This window comes from Cupressus sempervirens, chromosome 5 (assembly GCF_028749045.1).
Source record: "Cupressus sempervirens isolate cs-2001-9-10 chromosome 5, ASM2874904v1, whole genome shotgun sequence".
Classification (NCBI taxonomy): domain Eukaryota; kingdom Viridiplantae; phylum Streptophyta; class Pinopsida; order Cupressales; family Cupressaceae; genus Cupressus; species Cupressus sempervirens.
This window is the reverse complement of record NC_143122.1, coordinates 552,058,090-552,083,908: the sequence shown is the minus strand read 5'-3', so window position 1 is coordinate 552,083,908 and position 25,819 is coordinate 552,058,090. Positions and strand designations below refer to the sequence as shown.

The following is a 25,819-nucleotide window of genomic DNA, read 5'->3' as shown; positions in this document are numbered from 1 at the left end:
CAAAAAAGTAAAAACAAAAGACACATCCAAGGGTGAAAACCTCTCTAAGGTGCCCATGGATGAGATATTTGATGTACTTTCAAGTCACTTTCAAGAGAGATCATTAGTGTTGATAGAGCCAACACAACCGATCAACCTAGGTACAGAAGAGCATCCTCATATGATACATCTGGCACAGTCACTGTCTCTTGAAGAAAGGGAGGAATTCATTGCCTTCTTCCAAGAGAAGAAGATAAATTTTGCTTGGACATATTCTGACATGCCAAGATTAGATCATGATCTCATCATGCATCATTTGTCCATTACACTAGGCATTAAACTAGTTAAATAGAAACTTCAAAAAATGCATCTTCATGTTGTAATGCTCATCAAAGCAGAACTGGAGAAACTTCTAAAAGCAAGATTCATTTGTGCAATTGATTATGCTGAGTGGATATCCAACATTGTCCCAGTCTCCAAGCACGATAAGTCTATCAAAGTTTGTACTAACTTTCGTGATCTCAACTTGGCATGTCCTAAGGATGATTTTCCACTTCCCAACATTGATATGATAGTGGACATAACAACAGGCTATGAGATGTACTCACTCATGGATGGATTTTCTAGTTATAATCAGATCAAATTTGTGCCAAAAGATCAAGAGAAGACTGCTTTCACATGTGCATGGGGAACCTTCTGCTAGAACGTAATGCCATTTGGCTTGAAAAATGTTGATGCAACCTATTAGAGAGCAATAACTACAATTTTCTATAATATGATGCACAAGACCATGGAGGACTACGTGGATGATACCTTGGTCAAAAGTGCAAAACACAATACTCATCTACAAGATTTGGAACCCATCCTAGATTGTCTGAAAAAATTTAGTCTCAGGCTCAATCCTAAGAAATGCGCATTTGGTGTCACATCAAGAAAGTTACTGGGATACATTGTGTCTGCTAAAGGAATTGAGGTGGATCTAGAGAAAGTTCAAGCAATTATAGACATGCCACCACCTTATAACATTAGCTAGATGTGAGGGTTACAAGGAAGACTGCAATCTATCCACAGGTTCATCTCATAGTTGGTGAATAGATCACAAACTTTTACAAAGACTTTACATAAGGGTGTGAAATTCAACTGGAGTCAAGACTGATAGCAACGTTTAACACAGATCAAACAATATCTTGCCAATCCACCAATCTTGATGCCTCCTATCTATGGGAAGCCTTTGATGTTGTACATTTCAGAAATGGAAACATCTTTGGGAATCTTATTAGCTCAAGAGGATAACAATAACAAGGAGAGAGTTATTTACTACTTGAGTCATACACTGATCTCTTATGAGAGGAATTACAACGTCATTGAGAAAGCTTGCTTGGTAGTTGTCTTTGCTTCCCAGAAGTTGAAACATTACATGCTTGCCCACACTACGTGGTTGGTGGCTAAAATAGATTGACTAAAGTATTTGCTCAGTAAGGCGGATCTCATGAGAAGATTGGCTAAATGGGTCATGGTACTCAGTGAGTTTGACATTCAGTATGTTGAACGAAAAGCCATTAAGGGACAAGTGATTGCGGATTAGCTAGTAGATGCACCTATTCAGAGTCTTCTCCCAACGAACATTGATTTCCCTGATGAGTTAATTTTGACACTCACACACCAAACGTGGGTGATGTTCTTCGACAGGTCCTTCACGCAATAGGGATTTGGTGCTAGATTACTCTTCATAATGCCACAGAGGTATTCATTACCCAAAGCATACAAGATTTTGTTTCCTTATACAAACAACATTGTTGAATACGAGGCTTTGATTAATGGCATGAAGATTGCAGCTGAATGGAGAGTTGATTAGTTAGATATCTTTGGAGACTCTCAGCTTATAATCAACCAGGTTAATGATGTGTATCAAACAAAGGATGAGAAACTGATCCCTTACAAACACATGGTTGATGATTTGAAGAAGTATTTTGTGCACATCACCTTCTAGCAAATTCATCGAGCAGATAATGAAGTGGTTGATGCTATGGTTACTTTGGCCTCCTTGCTACAGATGCCTGAAAATGATCTCCGACATGAGTTCCTGGTGGAAGTATTACACTACCCAGCCTATGACACCCCTGATTCTAGGATGATCTATTCTATTATAGGACAAGACTCATCTTGCTGCCATCACATCTATTCCTATCTCTGTAACCAAACCATTCTAGAAGGTCTAACCCAGAATGAGAAACATTACCTTATCCCTAATGCTTCGTGGTATGTCATTATTGCTGATGACTTGTTTAGGAGAGGTCTCGATGAAACACTCCTTAGGTATTTAGAACTTGAAGAGTCCAAATGTGCATTAATTGATGTTCATGAGGGCATTTGCAGATCCCACTCAAATGGCTTGACACTAGCTCACAAACTCGTTACAGCTGGTTACTATTGGCCTAAAATGGAGCAAGAGGCAATCAAGTATGCTAAGTCCTGCAAACAGTGCTAGCTCCATGGGAATCTGATTCATGATCCAGCCAGGGAGCTGATCCCATCTACCACAATTTGGCCATTTCAATAATGGGCTTTCGACTTGGTGGATCAAATTCACCCAACTTCTTCTAATGGACATAAGTTCATTATCACAACTGCAGACTACTTCGTTCATTATCACAGCTACAGAATACTTCACGAAGTGGGTAGAGGCAGTACCTCTCGCAATAGAAAATGGCAAAATTGTAGCTATTTTTATCACAAGCTACATCTTCTATAGGTATGGTGTACCATCCTCCATCATTATTGACAATGGAGGACAATTCAAAAATAAAGACCTCAAGGAACTCTGCAAGCGATTCAAAATCACACAATATTGGTCTTCTATTTATTACCCCCAAGGTAATGGCTAGGCCGAGGCATCCAATAAGGCGATCCTCAAGATCCTCCATCGCACAATCAGCAAATCTAGGAGGGATTGGTACCTCCAGATTAATCCAGTCTTGTGGGCATATAGGACAAGCATCAAGACTTTGACGGGTATAATGCCCTTCACTTTGGTTTATGGAGTGAATGTTGTGCTTCCAATAGAGGTTGAGATTCCTACCTTGAGAATCTCTATGAAAGGCCTTATTACCAATGAAGATTACACAATAGCTTGGCTTCTAGAGCTAGTGTTACTAGAAAAACATTGACAAGTGGCGTGTGATCATTTGTGAGCTTATCAACAGTGAATGTCAAGAAGCTACAATTGGAAAGCTAGGCCACGTGACTTCCAACTAGGTGATCTCATCCTCAGAGAGAACTCTAAGAATCATCAATAGTGAGTCCAAAAAGGGAAGTTTGAACCAAACTAGCTTGATCCTCACATCATTACAATAGTGTATGGATATGGTGCTTACTAACTTTCCATATCTGAGGGAGAAGTGCTCAAGGAACCTATCAACACTCTCCACCTGAAGCAGTTTTACAGCTGATCTGATTATAGAAGCTCTGTGTACATACCTATATGTCTTGAAAAAAATTCTAAAAATCTAAAGAAGTCCTAAAAAAAATTGTTACCTTGGTGAAAAAATAGCAATAGGCACCTTGGTAACACCAAAAAAAGAAGAAGAAGAAAGAAAAATACAAAAAAATCGAAAAATAAAAAAAAGTGCCATTGGTGAAAACTTGGAAACAGACATCATGGTAGCAAAAAAATGAAAGCTCTGCCAACAAGGTGAAAACCTAAAAACAAGCATCATGATAGCCAAAAAATGAAAGCTCTACCAAGAAGGTGAAAACCTAGTAAACAGGCACCTCTTGTTCCTAATGCTCCATCTTGCAGTGCATCTTCTGGCTTCCTAGACAGTTGCTTTCCTACTTTAGTTTGCCATTTTTTCTCATGTATCCATGGATTGAGCCTCATTGTAGCTCGAGGGCATTCCCCTTCAATGTCATTCTCTTTTCAAGATTCTCCTCACAATATCTCTTGCATGATAGTCACCAGTTGTTTTAGCTGTGTCTGCCTACTATTACTTTTTGTCAAGATTCTCCTCATAGAATCTCTTTCGCAATAGTCACCAGTTGTTTCAGTTGTGTTTGTCTACTATCGCTTAGTTCTCTTAGGTTCTTCACCTTGAAGATTCCTCTTTGACCTTAGTCACCAGTCGTTCTGGCTATGTTTATCTACTATCATCACCCTACTGAAGAGATTTCTTTCATCTATGTTCTGGACATTGACACTTGACATCAATTCCATGACAAACATTGAACTCAAAATGACATACTTGTTTGGATATGCGAAGCATTTTCTTTGTTTTTTTTTTTTTTTTTTTTTTCACTTTATCATGTTTCCTCGAGCAAATTGATGATGTCATTTCTGACTAAAGAAGTAATGACTGGGGGCATGATCTTTTCTTTGTTTTCAGTTTGTGATTTAGTTCCAATAAGTTGACATATTCCTATAAATGGGGCATCCACTATAAGAGCCTCCATCTCATATTAGATGGCCAGGTTTACCTCAATTCTATTTATAGGAATAAATCAATAACGTTGGTCCTTCTCCTTGTTTGTTGGAGTGAACTCTTCATGTTATAGTAAATACTGATACTCATCCTGCTAAGTGAACGTATGGGTCACTGCGCATATATCTAGCACACTTCTATCTCAGATTACAAATGCAAGGGTCATTACAAACATACTACTTACTAAATACTTAGCATGAGATGGATCTCTTGTGTGTTTGGTGTGTCTGCCATGCAAGCAACATTTTGGTCATCCTAACATTTATGTTTTGATGCTTATGTTAACTTTCTACAATAAAAGGGACAAATGTTCTGGTCATTCTGGCTTCTTGTGCCTCAAATGTTTACATTTAATCCTAAAAAAACTATAACATATGTCTTATTCATATTCCCATGATTGCAATGTCAGTGGGAATTGTACGACATATGGGATTTTGTCCTATGCTCAGTGATGATAATTATCGAGGCTTGGTAGCCAGACCTAGGATTGCATCTAGCATAGGGTTGCATTACTCAGTTTAGCATATATGATTTGATGATAAATCTACTTTCACCTTTTGTAATTATGGATTCTTAGTTTCTTCAAAGTATCATGACTCTTCATGGCTGCATAAGCATTTGATCCTGTGGTTCGTCCTCTTGCGCTCCTCGTTTGGATACCTATCATTGTCAACCAAAAACATGAAACAATACATCAGATGTCAGTTCATTCACCTGTGCATTTCATCCATGATACCATACATCCATCTCGTCTACATAAACAACTCAAATCAAACATGCATTCATATATCACATTACGTTTGCATCTCATAATTGCAAGCCTAAAAAAATCTCATGTAAATCAAAAGACAAACAATGACAATGACATGAACACACTGCTACTTGGCTCAAAATCTCATATATGTCTCAAAGAATGTGTTAGTACAAAAATGAGTGCTACTCGAGCACTATCAATCAAAAAATGGCACAAAATGGTGCTGGCACACCAATTGATACATAGCTAGGACCATCAAAAACTAGAGGTAAGAGCATCAAATGTCTTAACTCTGACCCGCTCTTGATGGAGAAGGAGGAGGCGACATATCTGGCCTGGCTGGTGGGCATGCACCTCTAGAGTCTCATGCATACTGTGAAAAGTGAGGCACCTGCTGAGCCTCATCGGGCACCATTGTTGAATAAGCTACGAAGTAATAGGTTGCTCAGGCCATCTACAATCTCACCTCATCCTATAACATTTTTTCCCTCTGCTTGGCTACCTGTACCCACTCCTGCAGCCTTTAGATCTCATGATCTCTCTCTGTAATCCATGCATCCCTCATTGCAACCTAAATCTACAGCTCTCCCAACTATCAAGAGGTCTGCCTAATCCTTTCCCTCGCCCTCCTCATGGCATCCTAAGGCCCTGTAGCAAATTGCTCCTGCATCTCCTCATCAAGCATCTCAGGATGCTGCTCAGGTGCCTGCTCCTCCATCCACAACCTCTATCATCAACTCTTCTCCCCACCACTACCACCTACACCTAGATCAAACCCCATCTGACATGGGGGAATCAACATCTATCTAACCCTTTGTCATACCTATGGTTATGGACCCTGAGGCGCATGCTATTGGGGTGCCTACTGCTGGGGTGCTTGCTATGGTGCCTATGCTACCATCCTTAAAGGATCTGTGAACCGCGAGAAGGGGTGGCTAATGAAGTAAGCCTAATATGTAGGTGTCATCCCTGCATCTAATACCTCAGGGAGGTAATCCCACTATGTCTCAACTAGGTTGCGCACATCAATCATGGAACACCCAGGATCTAACTGTGCTAACCAACCCTGCTATAAGTCCTGTGCCAACCTGGCGTATGTGCAGTACTCTTGAGATATGTCCTAAGGACTACCATATTGTCTCCAACCCATGTGATAAGGAACCACTCAATGATCTGTGATGCTCGGCCTAACAGTGGCTAGGAGCAGAACATCCAACTGAGCTCTTTGGGAGCATCATCCCAATCCTCTGTCTCTTGCTAAGGCCACCATACAACGAAGACTAGGTCACCGAGATCGATCCTCCAATGCTCTGTCTTACCTAGGCCTACCTGGGTAAGATTCCCTCTATATCTGCAAATGTAGAGCTCCATGGGCTCTTTGGCATCCTCAAAGATAGGTTTGCATATAGGAAGGTGCTCCCAAGCCCAGATCTGTAACATATAAATGCCAACAGCCATACTCCTCCACCCATGGTAAATGATCTCGTGCATTTTTTAAAACATATGGGCGAGCATCTACTAGCCCCATCCAAATTGCTTGGGTGAGTTGAGCATCCTTTGCAGCATAAACGCCCACCCACACTCCAGTCTGTGCTACCCCCTGTCTAGTACTAGGAAGCAGTTGATAAAAATAGCCAAAATTGAGGTCAACCTATGTGTCTAGTCGTATGTATGGATGAGCTCATCCCAAGTGATGGCTCGCCCTATCGCTAACTCTCTTTGGAATATGGCCCTCAATGCCTCTATCCCTGCTCGAGGCACTGTATCATAAACCACCCGTGGTCCATGGAATGGTATGCAAAGTATCCTATAGATATGCTCTGGGGTGATTGTCATCTCCCCCTATGGCAAATGGAATGTCTTCATTTTCTAATGGAAATGCTCCACCAGTGCTGTCAAGAGGCCGTGATTCACCAGCACTACTGAGATCCGACATAGAGAGGTAAGACTCAATCTATCTATGTGGGCCATGTCTATGTCATTGAAGCTCCACAACAAAGATCCATACGATGGATAATGAGACCTAAATGTGACATCATCGAAGACATCCTGCACTCATGAACACCAACAACATGCAAACAGTCAGTACTTGCTTGACAAGTCAAAACAATGATGAAACGAAAGAAAATTCAAGGCTAAAACATCAAAAATGCAACTTTCAATTCACATGTTGTGCCATATTTTCATGTGAGAATGCATTTCTTTGCACAAGAATTCATTTCTTTGCATGAGAATTCAATTCTTCGTGCGAGAAATCAAGTTCTCGTGCGAGAAATCAAGTTCTCGTGCGAGAAACGAAAAGATCACGAGAAAAGTTTGCCAAAAATCTTGCGCTTCTCACCTGAGAAGTGGGTATCTCCTGTGCGAGATTTCCCATTGACGCGCACAAAGAAACACCAGGATTGTGGATCTTTGCACGAGAAATGATTGGCTTCGCGCGAGAACCGATTGATGACCTCCTTAAACATGCTAAAAATATACTAAAACTACCTCAAAATGTGTGAAAAATTGAATGCAAAACTAGGTTATCAACCACTCACTGGAGGTCCATAGGACACTGACTGTGTCATCGGGAGCGCTCAAAATGATGAAATCGCATGGAAACTGCCATCTTCCTCTTAGAGCTCTCTTATTCACTAAAGACAAAATGTAGAAATGATTTGAAAATGACCCTTTGGGCACTTATATAGGTTTTAACCTAATTTTTCAAAGTGCTTTGATTTGTGCAAAAATCACACCCCTAGCTAATTTGACTACTTTGAACCCATTTTCGAGATCAAGTTCAAAATCTTACACACTTAAGCAGCCCAAAAATGCGTTTTAAAATTTTGGGGCCAAGGTGATCGAACGCTTGTGCAGTCCAAATTTTTCTAATACTTTATGATTCTTGGAATCTTTTTCAACTCAAAATTCATCATGTTTTTTATATTTATTTCAAAAAAAGTCAACTCAAGTCAACTCTAGTCAAATCTAGTCAACTTTTGGTCAAAATTGGTCTTCGGGACCTCCAAATCATGCTGAATTGACTCTGAATTTTCTTCTGATCATTTTGATTCCTTCTACATTTTGCTGAATCTCATATTTCTTGTATATCTCTCAACATACTACTTTACATCATATTTTTGGTGTTTCATCTTTTGATTTCACTCCCGAGGGGGTAGGATGATTACATCATTAAATCAAAATTTTGAACCAATTTTAATCTTCATTGCTTGGGGCATTTTGTTCCCATCTTATGTCTTCATTACTTGGGGCATCTCATCACTTGGGGCATCTTATTCCCCTCTCTCTAGCATCTTTTCCATCTATCACATCTTACAAAGAGTTCGATGAACAGGTATCGAGACAATCTAAACCCCAATTCCTCAAGATCAAGCCTTGTTTTGGGGATGATTCTATGACTCACAATTTGATCTTGTTATCTTCTCTGAATTTCAGGTATCTAGATGTTCTATCTGGATCCTTAAAGGTTAAGCTTCGTTCTGGAGATAATCTTTTAAATGCTATCAATTTTAGGTGTCTAGATGTTCTATCTGGATCCTTAAAGGTTAATCTCCATTCTGGAGATAATCTTTTAAATGCTATCAATTTTAGGTATCTAGATGTTCTATTTGGATCCTTAAAGGTTAAGCTTCATTCTTGAGATAATCTTTTAAATGCTATCAATTTGAGGTATCTAGATGTTCTATCTAGATTCTTAAAGGTCAAGCTCCATTCTGGAGAAAATATTTAAAATGCTTATCAATTTAGGTATCTAGGTGCTCTACTTGGATTCCTTAGGATTAAACTATGTTCTAGAGAGGGTCCTTAAAAGCTTATCAATTGGTCTCCGTGACATAACCTTTGGAACCAATGTTATTTCCTGATCTGTGCATCACACTTTCTGATTTTCTTTGAATCAAATGTGTTGCTCACCCATTCATTCAAAGAGGGGTTAAATGTAATACTCCAAAATTAGATCATTGCCATGATTACCAATTTTGGTCTATTTTGATCAATTCTAAAGTCCTATTTCACTAGGTAATTCTTACTCTGATGTTCGCTACTTGACTTAATTGTCAAATGAAAAAAACCCTAATCTGCATTAATCATGCTATTTATTTAATTCCTAAAATATTGACTCGTATTAGTCACATTAAACCTATTGATCAAGATCTAATTTAATTTGAAGTATTTATTCTTTAATTAAATTAAATTATCTCCTAAGGCTAATGTACTAAGGAATTAAAGAATATTTAATTTAATAACTATGCTTATTTTAATTAATAGAATGTAATTATTCAATTAAATAGAAAAGGCATTTATGAGGTCATATTTCATTTTATTAAATTGAATATGTTTCCTGAATTCTATTTCTTAGTTCAAAATGGAAATTCTTAGTTAACTACTTCTCGAATTAGAAGTGACTTAATTCACTTACTCTCACACTAAAGTGAATTTGAGTTAACTGTTTCTTGCACTCAAAATTTGGGGCAATTAACTGCATCTGTATTGGGAATCTTCCACTTTGACTGGATCTTGGCTTCAATCTTGACCTTCGATTTGAGTTGATCTCAATTGTTGATGGATTCTAGGAATTCTATTTAAGAGATTCTTAATTCCTCCTTACAGAAGGTTTGACTTGATTTGCATCAAATTTCTGTCAAATTGTGCACTCATTTGCTTACTATCATCATAGCTTTTTATTGCTTAGATTTAATATCATATAGTTTTGATATGCACACATATAGTCTAATTTGTTTTACATGCTTTTAGATTAATTGCATACACATTTAGATTAATTGCACATCATCTAGATTTAATTGCATTCATCAAACCCTTCATACTAGATGGTTTGGTTGCCTGCACCTCAACTCCGAGAGCATAAAAAAGCAAAATCCTTCTAGTTAGAAGGCAACGGGTCACACTGTCAGACCTCTTGGATGAACTATTTCATATTCATTCCAAGATGAATCTACAGGTAAGGACCACATTGAAGTGTGTGTGAGGTTTAGAGGCCCACAAATTCACACATACAGTCGTGACATTGGCAGAGCACAAGGATTTTTTGAGAATATCCTAGTGCAAAGGAGATAACTCTAACAACTCAAAGATGGATATTGGGGTTGGAGTTCATTCTAGTTGACTAACTAGGTCATAACTAGATATTGCTAAGGTAGTTGCTTGTTTGTATGATGAAGTATTTTTAGGATCATTAGCAATTTCAAGAACAAGTTTGGATTGCCCACTAGTGATAGCATTAAGTGGCTCACTCTGTAAGGAGGAAGATTCTGCCACTTTAAGTACAACCTTGGGTTGAGTGTTCTTAAGTTGTTGTTGAGAATTCCATGTTCTGAGGACAACCTTGGTTCTTTCATCCTCAACATCATAATTAGGTTGTTTGTTAGAATTAGAACTCATCATGCAAAGATATTCAATGGGCTCGATCATGTTTATAACATTGTCTTTGTTAGCGTACGCATAGTTGATCTTAACATCATGGTTTTTCTTTGTAGCCTTGGAGGATTCACCTTTTCCATAATCTTGTAATGGTTGTTTGAAATCTTTGTGATTAGAGTTTTTGGCTAGGCCATCTATGACAACTTTCCCAACGTCTATGAGATCTTGAATGACATCTTTGAGCTTAAAACAATGTTCAATGTTATGGCCTTTGCTTTTGTGATAACTGCAAATATGATCCTCTCTCCACCAAGGGGGTTTGATGGGTGGGTCACAGGGATGGGAACTGTCTTGAAGTGCAACTTGTTTATTCTCAATCAAGGTCTTCAAGACCACTTCATAAGGTTCGACCATCAGTGTGTAAACATGTCTTTTCTTAGCAAATTTGTTGAATTGGTCAAATGTTTGAGGCTTCAAACCCTCTTGTTGTTTTGCAGTGTTAATGGCATTGGAAAGGTTGAAAATAATCTCCTTGGCCTTAGGAGCATCCACTACTCCATCATTGACAACGTATTTGTTTTTGTTCCAAGGCTTGTTCTTTTCCTCATTATTTTTGTCGCCATTCTTGTCTTTGTTCACGACATTGTCACCTCTCTTGATAGAAACATCCTTAATATGATATGCACTTTCAACCATGGAGTTGAAGGATGTGAACAACTACTTTCTCAAATTGAAGTAAAGCATTGGTACAAGTGTATTGACAAAGATGACAATCTTCTTGGTCTCAAGAAATTGCTAAGGCTATCTAGATTGTAAAGATCTTCATCACTGGAGATATGTTGCAAAAGGTTCTCCTGGTTTTTGTTTGATGCTACATAAATCCAACATAGTGACAAGGTGCTAAATGTTCTAGGAGTATTGTTGAATAAAACATTGGGCAAGTTCATCAAATGTCTTAAGAAGGGGTGTCAATTTTGTGAACTATTCCATGACTTTCCCTCTTAGACTCCTAGGAAACAACTACATGAGATAGGTGTTTTCATGCATGAAATCCATGCTAATAGCATAAAAGTGCCTCATATGATTGTGAAGGTCACCATTTCCATCATATTTATCATACTAAGGAACCTCTATATCCCTAGGAAATGGAGGCATGTAAAGACTCTTGTCAAAGGGAATAACACATATTGATTCGACAAATGAAGCCTTAGGTTGTTCTTTGCATGTTTGTAGCTGTGCAAGTTGTATCCTAAGTTCTTGCATTTCTTCTCTCAAGATTTTAGCCTTGGTGGGCTCTCATGTTTTTTAAAAATTCTTTGCACATCAAAATCTTGAGGGAGTTTCCATCCCTTTGTTGCCATATATTGAAAATATTGGTCCCTATTATGTTCTAAGGCTTTGAGCATCAATTTTTGGGTGACCTCATCTTGTTGAAATCTTATGGCATCTTCATTAGTGATTTCATCATCACTTTCATGATGTGATTCTGATTATCTAGGTGGTGATGGGCATACTCCCATGCTGACTCTAGGAGTCCTAGGAGGTGTGTTGTTTCCATCATTTCCATCAAGGGGGATGTTCTCAAATGGATTGTTGTAGTAGCGTCTTCTATTTTCCTCATTGCATGCATGAGCATCAGGCTCAACTTGTTGATAAGTTTTTTCTCTAGTGCGTATGGCCTCTTTGAGTTTTTCATTTTCTTACGCTTGTTCTTCTAGGTGACATTTGCTCTCCCTAGGATGCATGGTGATCGAAATGTTGTCTTCACCCTTAGGTGCATCAAAAGGTGTATTGAATGGGTTTTAAAAGCTATAGAGTGGATTTTGTCAGATGTTGGTTTCTAACATTTGATTAGAGTCAAGATCTTCCACACAAGGTTTTTTGTGAGGGCGCCTAGGTGGAGTTTCCAATTGTGTAAAGGTGAAATAGGGACGACTACCTTTATTAACTTGGAACCTAGTTGTGACTGACATGTAAGGATATGTCTTCATTTAGTAGGATGAGAAAAATGTTTCAGATTTGAAGCTCGTACAATCAAGAATAATCACTTGTTAAAGTAAAATAGATGGCTTGTCAAGAGTGCTCAAGAATTTATAGCACTAATGTTTCGAGCCAAGATAGTGAGCAAGAAGCTCAATAGAAAATAGTTAGCATAGAACAATAAATGGATTTTTCCAAGTGATCATCAATGACATTTTGAGACTTACATCTGGCAGACTAGACCCATCTTTTTAACTCAGGACAGTACCTAACATGGAGGTTTGTGATCAGGTTCAGGAAGGATGAAGCAACAAGACCTCTAGATCAGCTAAGACATGTTTTAGACTCTGTTTTGAAGACAAAATAACCCAAGCAATACTTTTTCAAGAGCCAGAAAATAGTAGGATAACAATTTGTATCATATGATATAGTTCAAAGTAACCAATCGACACTTTTCTTGTGGGTGATACTTTCCTTTAAAGAAGATGACATAATTCACTATAACTAGGCGATATAATTTTGGAAAAAAGTATCATGCAATATTTCTCCAGAGATGGTATGACAGTGTGCCAGTGAATTGTGAAAAAGGATAGTTTTGACTCAAAAAGTTTGCATTTCAGTCTGATAGTTGAGTAGTTCATGTCAAAATGTTGTGTAGGCAGTGTAGAACTTCAGTTTATGTCAAGGAAAAACATAGTTTGTAAACATTAGAGGTATTTTTCATGTCTCAATCAATTGAACAAGGGACAAAGTAACCTTGCCAATATGCATTTGTGATATTAGAACAAACTTTCTATCATCCTACTAAGATTTTTTATTTGAGAGAACATTTACATAGGTTAGGACATTCAAAAACACTTGCCAAGCATATCTACCTAAAAGTCACGATTCATTGCTCAAAAACTTGGCCAACAATAAATGCTCCTTTGCCTCAAATCAAGTGGCTACCCACAAGAGATATTGTCTTTGTCATGGAAATTCCATAAGCATAACCAAGGGAACACAGATGGTGGGTGTAAGATCTTATGGTGATCCTGGTAATGCACTAGGACCGATCCTTGCACCAAGAAGTTGAGTGCCAAAATAGGGTAATTACTGAATTAGAGTGTTTAGAAAGGGCTTCTATTCATAATGTTCCTCTTGCACCCAATTATGGGACATTGCACCTTGCGACAGGTAACATACCTTGTGGCCACAAAAACACCTTAAGCTTTCTTGCTTAGCATTTTCCTCATGCTCCCAATCTGACAAGTACTCACAATAAGCAAAGACAAACACTACGTCTACCAAGGTTTTGTGTCCTTGATAGCTTTGAGATTATAGTGGTTTGGTATAGCTAGGTTTTCTTGTCCCCAATTGGGTCATTCCTCTTGGTTGCTCAAGAGTAGGCCCTCCAAAGGATTCTACCTACAACAGATTAGATCCACTTTCAAGAGTCAAGATTTTTGATTCACCATGAGGGTGAAGACTTTACTCTCCTATCTCAATTGTTTCCCCCAAACATGCCAGAAAGCTTCAATTAATCCCCTTGTTCTCAAAATACAAAGGTGAGTTAAGATTTTTGATTCACTACAAGGGTGAAGAGCATACTTCCCTATCACCCAAGGATCCCAATTACAAGTTTATGTACCTAGAAAATGAAACAACTAGTAAGATGTCGCACATAAAATGAAAGAAATACAAGCAAATGTTTTCTTTTTATGCATTGGGTAGCCCTGCAAACAAGTGCTAGTAGCCTTTGTGCATTTGAAGCTTCGACATGTGTTCTTTTCAAGATAAATATACAAACATTTTAAGGCAATGCCCTACAAGCACAACTGTTAGTCCACCACAAGTTAGTCCAAAATAACACAAAAATATGCAAATGGACCTTTGTTAGACTATAAGAGACCTAAAAAATTTGACAGATAGACAACAACAACTAAGAAACTGATCAAATCCCCCAAACAACAAGCAATTTCACGCTGGACGATGTTTCTTGCTGGAAGGGTATCGTGCAATGCTTTTCAGTATACCCATGTGATAGTTTTCCTTCATGTAATATATCTCCGTAAGTTGTGTGATACTACTCATTATACCAAGGCAATATAGTTCAGTAAGGGCATATGATACTTTTGTTGGAAAAGTATCACCTAGCAGTACAAACAAATATCATATGATACTGGCAAAGTATTGCCTGATATTTGCGACTGTAAAAAAAAAACCGAACAAAGAATGAAAAATGCAAGAAATGAATGTAGATTAGGAGAAGAAATTGAGTGTAAAATCCCACGATGGGAACCAAAAATGTACACTAAGATTGTGTCACACTCTAAACCCTTCTATCCAAGTGATTCCATGAGATTGAAATACTTGAATGGCGACTTAGAGCTCCCTATCCATGGAGTGCAAGAAGTGTGTTTTAAGCATGAAAGAGGCTCTTAGTTGAGCCTTAGAGACACATTCCTTGCCAACAAACCAAGCAATGGGAGGTTCTTTATGGCAAGAGCAAGAATGCAATTGTCCACAATGAGTTCCTCAAACATGCAATGCAAATATGATCTACACTAGAATGAGATGGACAATACAACTAGATTAAGCAAATGAGATGTGTTACAGAACTAGCCTAGTTACACTATGTGAGCTAGATTATTACAAAATAGAAGCTAAACTACATGAATCTAAACTAGAATGCCATGGATGATAGAATGAGACAAGGAAATAGAAATTCTCCACAAGCTCTCAAGAAGATCGATCAATAAACCTGCAAAATAATAATACTCAAGAGTGTGGATCCTTTGAGAAGGGGAGAGCTCTTTCTTTTAAAGATGTATGAACAATTGAGATAAAGATCAATAGATGAAGGATCAAGGGTTAAGTTTACTTTAGCATGATCCATGTACACAAGCAATTTAACCAATAAGAAAATAGTTGACTTTGAATGTGAGACAAAAAGCCTTTTCTTTTAAATTTGAAATAGGAATAATGGTTTATGTGTGCACATTGAGTGGATTAGAAGAATGAGGTCTTTATTTAATTAAAAGGGGACATGTTTTTTTAATCAAATAATGAATTTAGGATAATATAGTCAAACTATAGGTTATAACCAAATTAATTCATTTTTAGCAATTTGGTCTAGGAAAATGACTAATAAATTTAGCCAAAATGTTGAGAAGGGGGATAATAGTCTAGATGACCACTTTTAGGTGATTAAATCTATAAAATCACCAGTCTTCTTGACTTCAAGCTTTGGATATTCAAAAATTTGTAATAAAATTGGGTTTATATAGAGTTTTCTCGAGTCCTTCATTAAACCTTGAATTTCTTCTTTAGTCAATATATTAGGATTAGGTGGAGGGATGTCAATTTCATCTTCAATTGTGATAATGTCTTTCTATTCATACTCACTAAAAAGTTTTTGAATTTCCTTGGTCAACTTGGCCCATTCTTGCTTATATTCATCTTCAAATTCAATAGCATCTCAACCTACCCTCACCTCTACTATTGAGTAAGCACTCTAAATGTTCTTTCCAAATTCTTATACTATCTTGCTCAATTTCATGAGCTTTATTCTTCAAAACTTTGTATGCCCTGTCCCTTGGCATAAACTTCTTGACAAAATCTTTAAGGGCTATAGACATATGTGTCTTCCCTAAATCTGGCATAACTTGTGCCAATATTATCTCTCTTATTTTTTTTTTAGTGGACAATTCCCATTGCCACTTGGCATCCACTCTTTTGTACAATCTCGCTGGAAATCCAGTTCCTAATTCTAGGGGTGTGTGCCTACATTTGATCATCATATCAATCATTGCACTTTCAAGCTTTATTTGATAATCATTGTTCAAAGAATCATATAGTATATCTTTTAATCCTAGAATGCTTTCAGATTCTATCAATTTTTCATATACCTAATCACAATCATTAGAGGGACTTGGTTCATGACCTGTAGTTTAGAAGTCTTACCAGACTTGGTCTTTTCTTCATGTTCCTCCTCCTCTTGTGCAACAATCAGTTTCCTCTTTGGTTTAGAATGATCTTCTTCCGACTTCCTCTTCTTTGATGGACTCTCAGTTAATAGCTCAACAAGAGGTTGTGTTGACTTCTATCTGGTGATGATCACCTTTCCCTTTGGTCTTTGAGGTGTCACCATTTCATATACGTCCTTCTTCAAGTTTTCCTGCACCTTAGGTTCAATTACAACCACCTTTTTCTGTCTAATGACCCTTGGCTTCACAATCGCAAGCTCTTTGCCTTTTCCTTCCTCAACCTTTGAGGGTTGTCCTAACCCTTCTCCTTGTTCTTTCTTTCTATCCACAAATAATTTTCTCTTCTTTTTATTATCTACTTAGGTGTACCAAATTTTGCAGTCAACTCGGCAATAACAGTCTCATATGTGTCAAACTGCTTGGCATAAGCATCAATTTATTCTACTAAGAGTGTAATAATTGATGTCATTACATCATCTACATTTACCTCATAGGGCATTGGCGTTAGCCATGCTACCCTCGATAATACTGCCTATGCATACACAAAGTCTGTGTCCACAATGAAACATATTTCATCATAATATCTATCTACAACTGACTTTGGAATCCTCATTATGTTCTTCATCTTAACTTTGAATTCTTCAAAATAGTTGTCCATTACTACCTCAAAATTCTCTCCCAACCTATCTATTAGGTCACTAAGTTGCTCCGTAGCAGTCCTATCTCTATCCCATCCAATCCTTCCAGTGGCAAGAAAATAATTTTGTACATAGAAAAATATGAAAACTAGTAGGGAACCAAACTTACAAGATGTGTTCTTCACTTTTCTCACTACTTCTCGGTTCTCTATGAGTTAGTGGAGTTGTAGCTTGAAAAGATCATATGAGTGGTCTTTCTTCACAATTTTGTAGCCCAAATCAACTGCTACACATCATACATTGGTTAATCTACTTGATTGATAGAACTTGTGTGCAATCACAAGAACAAAAATTCAATTAATGGATCCTTAATGCTATCTATTGACATTCCACAACCATTCCATTTCACCTTGGTTAAGTTTTCAATCTCATTCTTAGTTCACTCCTTATGCTCTTAGGTCGATCCAATGTAGGGTACCCAATTACCCTTCAAATGATTTCCTTATTGATCTTGATTGGTCCACTTTCCAACCAAATTTTCATGTCATGAAATCGGCTGAGCACAATCTTGATCCATTTGACCTTGAAAATTTTCATAAATCCTAGGGCATGGGTAAGCCCTTTGTTAGCAATTGTGTTGCATAAAAATGTAACCAAGGAATAAAAATCAAGCAACTAATGCATCTTCCTACATTATCATGCAAAACCTCAAAATATGAAAGAAGACATGAACATAAACATAACATGAAACAAAAAAAGAGTATAAACTATCAAAATACCACTATGCAAACCTCATGAAACCATCAAGTGTAGATGATTTCATTGTTGTGGGATGTGGTTGCTCACAAATCTAGCAACATAACAATGAGGTAGATAGTAGATGATGAGAATGAGGAGAGGCCTCTCCTTTTATAGGAAAATGGATGGCTGAGATTGAATGCAAGATGGATGGCTAGGATCTCTCAGGATCAATGAGGTGTCCATGAGGTGGAGGCCAAGTAGACTCCATGTGGATTAGGGTTTTGACCATGCAAATGGGGCAAGATGCTCACACATGTGTGAGCAACCTTTCATGTGACATGTCTATGATAGGTGTAAGAGGGTTGGAGGCTCAAGGTTTCTCACACGTGTGAGACACCTTGGTTCATATGTGAAGGGGGACAAGGTTGTAAGAGGCATGCAAGATATGAGGGATGAAGGAAAGTGTGAACATCTCTCACACATGTGTGAGGATTCCTCACACATGTGTGAGAACACACTTACAATTAAGAGGTGATTAGCTAGGATGATTATGCAAAGCAAGCATGATTAGGGAAGTGGGTAGGTTTAACACGATGTGTTAGTTAGGCTAGTGAGGTTAGGTGAGGGTTAAATGTAGGAGCCATGTGCTCAAATAGGATTAAATGCAATATTTAATTCCTAGTGGGATTAGGAGGGAATTAATTAAGTAAACAAAGTACTTAATTAAAGGGGATGGGTTAGGATTTAAATAAACCTTAGTTTATTTAAATCAAGGAAAGGCAAAGGATTTAAATAAACCTTAGTTTATTTAAATTAGGGTAAGGCAAACATAATTAAATAAATGTAAAATTTATTTATTTAAGGTAGGGGAATTAAATAAATAATGAATATTTATTTAATTGGCTAGGAATGGGTTTTGGACAAATTTTGGTGTCTACATTTTGCCCCTCTTTGATATAGAATTAGTAATGTTATATCAAAGAAGAGTAAAATATAGTGGCTAAAAGGATAAGATTAGTAGCATGATGCCCCAGTCATGAAAGGATGAGGAAGGATGATGAGGATGGAAAGGTATGCCCCCTCAAGAGGACATGCGGGTTAGGAGAACACAGATGTTCTCTCGAAATGGAAAGGAAGAGGATGGAAGGGAGTTATGTTGCAATGGTGTGAACAACCTAAGTTTGATATTGTAATCAACACTATGCACCAAGGTATGAGGAACCAAGATGACAATGTGTCCAGTACGTGATAAAAAGGGTCTAATACAACCATATGCCTTATGAAACCATGATATGGAAGACCATGATTCCTAGGATAGTAGGATGCAAAGACCATGATACATGCAAAAAATGCTAATGCATACAAGTAATCAAGCAATCATGCACAAAAGACCAAAAGCAAACCACCATTTTGCCCCTAGTCAAGCTGAAAAACCCATGAATGGACTGATTGATGATGATTGATTAATGATGGCAAGGCTAATGCTAAGCGTAATGCACATCCAAGGATTGGGAAGGATTCATCCCATGATAATGATGTTTGAATATGGTCAATTGATTATCAGCTGATTGGGTCAAATTGATGAATTGATTAGGATTGATGGTACAAGATTGCAAGATTAGATTGATTGGATTAGTATTGATTGCACAAGTAATTTATTTTTTGATTTTTTGATTTTATTGTGGATAGAAGAATGAACATGGATGAGATTGGAAGAATAGATATTGATAGGATGAAGAATGATGAGAGTAGAATTGATTTGATGTGAAAGAATTAGAAGAATTAAAAAATGACTGACTTAGAGGATGAATGAATTGGAAGACTTAGATTGAATGTGATATGAATGAATGTGGAATAGAATGGATAGAAATGAATTGATTGAATGAATGTGGGAGAATGGATAAAATGAATGGATTGAATGAATGTGAGATAGAATGAATAGAATGGAACCAATGACAAGGGAGGGTCGAGGTATGGTAACTGGAGGAAAAGCAACGTGATGTTGGTGGATGCAAGGAATAGTGAAAGGATATGAGGGGCCAAATGATATGGAATTGGAAAATGTGGAGTCAAGGACCATGTTTCGAAGGAGTCCAAATGATGCCCCATACCAAGGGTATGAAGATGGAAGGAAGTATGGTGGGAAAGGATGCGTGAAAATGGGAAAATGGTGCGAAGGCTTAGCGTATGGAGGAAGAGAAGGCATGTGCTCTTCCAAAGCATGTATGAACATTTTGTTATTGTGCCTCTAGTATTGATCATGAGCATGGGTATGAAAGTGGAATGAATAAGGGATATGGGAGGGAGGGTATGAAAAAGGGATGGGTAATGACATGAAGGATATCGATGAAATGTGGGATATGAAGTGGATGAAATGGATATGATAACCAAGAACAAGAACATATGAAAGGGGTATGGAAGTATATAGGAGTATGGATGGGAAATGGATGAACATGACAAGGACTATGGGATGCACGATCTGGATAGCATGTCAAGATCAAATATGTAAAAGGATGATGGAAGCATGTAGGAAAATGTGTGGATAATGCGCAAGGGATATGGAAAGCATGTATGGATGGATGAATGGAAAGTGAAAGTCAAGATCAAAGATGGAAAGGGATAATGAATGGTAAATGGAAGGATGGAAGATATGTATGGAAGTTTGGTATGGTTGGAGCTTGCCCCCAGTGTAGAGTGCAAGTGGAAAAGGAAAAGTTAATGGATGGATAAGCGGAATTAGAAGTCAATGGATACATGATAGGAGAGTGAATGGAGGACTCAAGCATCTATTTTAATGGATGGTATCCCTTGAATTTTTATTATTCCTTTTTTCTTTCTTTCTTTTTTCAAGGAATTTTGATTATTTGCTCATAGATGTTGATAGGGTAGTGAATGGAGGAAAATGACTTATGAAATTTTTTGGATTAAGGGATTGGAGTGGGTGGGAGGAAGATATGGTTGATGGATGCTAGGCTGGAAGGCTTGTGAATGAGTGGATGAAGGAGGTGGAAAGATCAGCATTGACACACACCTCGAAGGGTGATGGAAAGGAGGAAATTGTGGGGGATATGTAAGTTTGGATTTTGGGATATAGGGACCCAAAATAGATGAAGGAGACGATGGATTTGGGATGGTGGATTTGGGTATATAATGACCCAAAATAGATTTGGGAAATGGAAGCGTGGATGATTTATGCATGAGGGAAGCCTTTGGATTAGTAGAATTGGATGCCATTTGGAATCTTTCTTTGAGATTCATTGCTACATCAAGTAGCTTTGGAATCCACATAATTTTTGTATTTTTGATTTTCAGCCTTTGTGGCTTTTTGATGTGCTTTGGATCAGATTTTTCTTTTATTGGACATGTCTTTTAGAGGGGACATGTTGATCCTTGGATTTTTGTGGATTTTTGGCTTTATGCTCTTTTTCTTTAGCATCCAATTTACTTCCATTGGCTATGGTATGGGTGCATGATGGAGAGCATATGGATGATGAACATTTGGAGAAATTCAAGGATGCGTGCCTTTGTTGATCTTTAGGAGCATGAGAAGATGAAGGGGAAAACATGGATATGGTGGATGGGTGTATGTAAGGACCTAAAATGGAAGGAAGGGATGAAGGATTTGGCGGTGGAATATAGGGACCTAGAATGGATGGAAGATAAGGACCTAGAATGGACTTGGAATAGGAATGATGGAAGTGTTTAGGTTTCAAAGGAGGAATTGTGGGGTTGGAAGAAGTGGAAGGTGTACCAACATCTTGAGACATTATTTCTTCAATAGGATATTTATCATTTTTAACACAAGATGCGAGTCCAGGTATATGGGGTTCATGAGTGGATGAGGTAGGTGTGATAGGATCATGTGGAGTATTAAGAGGGAGAATAGCATCATGAGATGGAGGGGAATCATGAAAGGAAAATGAAGGGGTACTTTGATCTTGACTTAGAAGCGAATCATGAAGCGGAATGAGTGGATCATGAGATGGAATAGGATCACATAATGGAGGGGAGGGAATGAAACCATGAGATAGTGTGATTTGATCTTGACATGGAGGAATATTAATGGATGGAGTGGAAGGAAGTTCGGCATGAAGTGGAAAAGCTATGTAGGCTAACTCTTGAGATGGAGTGGGAAGAGGAATGTGCTTGGTACATGGAATGCCTTGATCTTGGTTAGAAATAGAATCATGAGATGGACTAGGAGGGATAAATTGATCTTGAGGGATAGGGGAATCATGGAATGGAGAAATGCTCAGATCTAGAAGAGAAGAGGCATCTAAAATGTCATGCTTTGGAGAAAGATCTTGAGATAGAATTGGGAGTATCACTATGGGTAATTGGTTCACTATATCTTGTTCTTTACACTTAGCCAAGAGTGATGTGAAAAACCCCTTACGAGGTGGGGATGATGTGGATTTTGGAGGATGAGGATCATGTGAAGGTGTAACTATGGGTGGGGGATTGCATGGAGGTTGGGGTCGGATGGGACATGAGGACTAGGATCTTTGAAACATGGAGGAAGAGGACACATGGCATGGAAGTCGGCCTCTTTTTGTTGACTTGCTAAAAGATAATTCTTTAATTGTTCCATTTCCATGGCAAGCTCATTTGTGTTTGAGGAAGTGTGTGGGCTAGGAATGGAATTGTATGGAGTTGAAGGATAATGAGGTGGATTTCCCTTGTCAAAGGTAGAGGAATAATGAACATGAGATGGATTAGATTTGGATATGAAGTGTTGGGGATGGATGCAATATGTAGGTTGAATGGGAGGTATAACTCCATATTGTCTTTGAAGATTGTCGACCATTTGATTAAGCAAATTCAAATCCATAGATGCTAGAGGAAGAGTGATGAAAGATTTGATGAAGGATGGGATACGAACTTAGGACTAGGAGCTTTGGACTTTTGTGTTGATTTGATTTGAATTTAATATTGATTTGATATGATTTTGATTGGATATGATGTGATTGAATTAGGGTTTGATTTGATTTGATAAAAACCCTATCAGATTGCAAACAAGTGAATGCGAGATTTGAATTAAAGTCCAATGTTTATGAAAATGATCCTATGACCAAAGTAGAATATTTGATGAAAAGTTGAATTAGAGGAAGACGAATGAAATTAGGAAGATGGATTATGGAGGCATATGTAAATGAATTAAATTAGAAATTGATTAGAAATGCATGAATTTGACAAGGGGTTGAATTAGAAGAATGATGATGTGGAGGAATGAATTAAGAGTGCATTATGAGATTGGCAGAGGAAATTGGATTTGGATGATGATGAAGCATGACTAGGATGAAGATTAAGAAGTAAAAAATATGTTGCATAAAAATGTAACTAAAGGAAAACACATTAAGCAACTAATGCACATTCCTACATTATCATGCAAAACCTCAAAATATGAAAGAAAGACATGCAAATGAACAACAAAATAGCACTATGAAAACCTCATGAAACCATCAAGTGTAGATGATTTCACATTGTTGTGGGATGTGGTTGCTCACAAATATAGCAGCATAACAATGAGGTAGAAGGTGCTTGTGAAAATGAGGAGAGGGCTCTCCTTTTATAGGAAAATGGATGCAATGGACGGCTAAGATTGAATGCAAAATGGATGGCTAGGATCTCTCAGGATTGATGAGGTGTCCATGAGGTGGAGGCCAAGTAGACTCCACATGGATTAGGGTTTTGACCATTCAAAGGGGGCAATATGCTCACACATGTGTGAGAAACCTTTGATGGTGACATGATCAATGAGGTGTGAGAAGTGTGTAAGATCATGTTTCCTCACACATGTGTGAGACACCTTTGAAAGTGATGGGTCAATGACATGTGTAAGAGGGTTGGAGGCTCAAGGTTTCTCACACATGTGTGAGACACCTTGGTTCACATGTGAGGGGGGGACAAGGTTGTAAGAGGCATGCAAGATATGAGGGATAAGGAAAGTGTGAACATCTCTCACACATGTGTGAGAACACACTTAGGATCAAGAGGTGATTAGCTAGGATGATTAGGAAAAGAAAGCATGATTAGGAAGTGGGTAGGTTTAGCAAGATGGGTTAGTTAGGCTAGTGAGGTTAGGTGAGGGTTAAATGTAGGAGCCATGTGCTCAAATAGGATTAAATGTAATATTTAATTCCTAGTGGGATTAGGAGGGAATTAATTAAGTAAATGACATACTTAATTAAAGTGAAAGGGGTTAGATGCAAGTGGGAATAGGTTAAGATTTAAATAAACCTTAGTTTATTTAAATCAAGGAAAAGGGAATACAATTAAATAAATGTAAATTTATTTAATTAAATGAAAAGGTAATTAAATAAATAATAAATATTTATCTAATTGGTTAGAAAATGGGTTTTGGACAAATTTAGGTGTCTACAGCAATGATCTTGAATTTGGCTTTCAAAATATCCATCAATGCATAGCTTGTCATATGCTACCCTCATTTCAAAATCTCCAATCTATCCAATCTTGTATTGGTAGCACGATCTGATGTCTTCAATAATCAAGACTCTAGGTGGAATTGATGACAATGCTCCAACATCATCAACAAGGGGTTTCAATGTTAACTGAATTTTTGAAATTGGGTGGAGGCCTTTGATCATTCCTAATGATTTGTACACTGCTATCCTTCAACATTCCACTTCTAGATGCCATCTTGAACTAGGGTTTTAAATAAAACTTTCAGAAATATCTTCACTAAATATTTTGCTCAATAGTGAGAGTGATACCTCACTTCACAAATTTGCTAATAACCTACTGAGATTCTCTGCTCTAGTCACTGAAATCACTTTGATAGCCTTTAAATCTTCTTGTGAGCTCTCTAATCACTTGGTGAGTAACAATTAATGTTCAAGTTTGATAAATACCTTCAATCTTTCAATTTTAGGTCTATAATTAATGTCTTTGTACTTAGTGTATGACAACTAGCTCGATCTCCATTTCAGCTCGGTCAAGGTTATTCACTTAGTCATAACCACTAAACTTGATTAGTATGTTGTCTTCCTTGATCACTCAGTCTATACTGCACACAATTCAGTCAATATAGACAGTACCACTACTGCTTGGGACTTTATGATTTTTAATTTCTAACAGTTCTTAACACATCTTTATTTATGTAGATATGAATTTGCATCAGTTCTATGCTAGGAACTGATGTAAAATATAACATTAAGTATACAATTCCTACATACCTTCTTTCTTAGTGAGATGTGGTGTGATCACTTGGTCTATCAAATCAGGTGATCATAATATCTTTAGCTCTACTACTTCCAGCTTTGACTATCTCTATCCATGACTTCTTTCCTTTAGGTTTGTCATTTCCATTTCCTAGTACTTGTGTTGGTGTTATGGTTTTGCAGTTCTTATTGATGTGTCAAAATTTGAGACAACTGAAACACACTATCTCTCCATTTAACCATTTCTTGTAATTTCCTCTTAAATGTGTTTTGATGCAATTCTCTAGAATGTGTCCATACTCTCCACAATAGTGACAATTGTACCACATATTGTAATCCTAATTGTAGGAATTTCCTTTCCTTGTTGTATGAGTTTTTTTTTTTTTAGGTGACCAATGCGACTTTTTCTTAAGTCTACACTCATGAGCTCTATGTCCATACTTTTGACAATTGTAGCAGTAGCCTTGGAAATTAGATGCCTTTCTGGTTGTATCATTGTTCTTTGATCTACATTCATGTGTTTGATGTCCTGCTTTCTTGCAATTAAAGCAATTAGCACTTGATTTAGGTTTATGAATTTTCTTATGCAAATATTGGTTGTGTGACCAATTTTCCCATAGTAGTGACATGTATGCATTTTTATTTTACATTCCTTCGTTCTCCACTTTTGGATGATTCTCCTTCTTCAATAGATGAAGATTTCTTGTTGTATCTGAGTCTA

The 25,819-nt window shown here is 37.5% G+C and overlaps 1 pseudogene; it reads right to left on the bottom strand.

Moving 5' to 3' along the window:
* Nucleotides 1-7,080: 7,080 nt before the first annotated feature.
* Nucleotides 7,081-25,819, bottom strand: part of LOC149557123 (beta-fructofuranosidase, insoluble isoenzyme 1 pseudogene) — a 46,924-nt pseudogene continuing 28,185 nt past the window's right edge.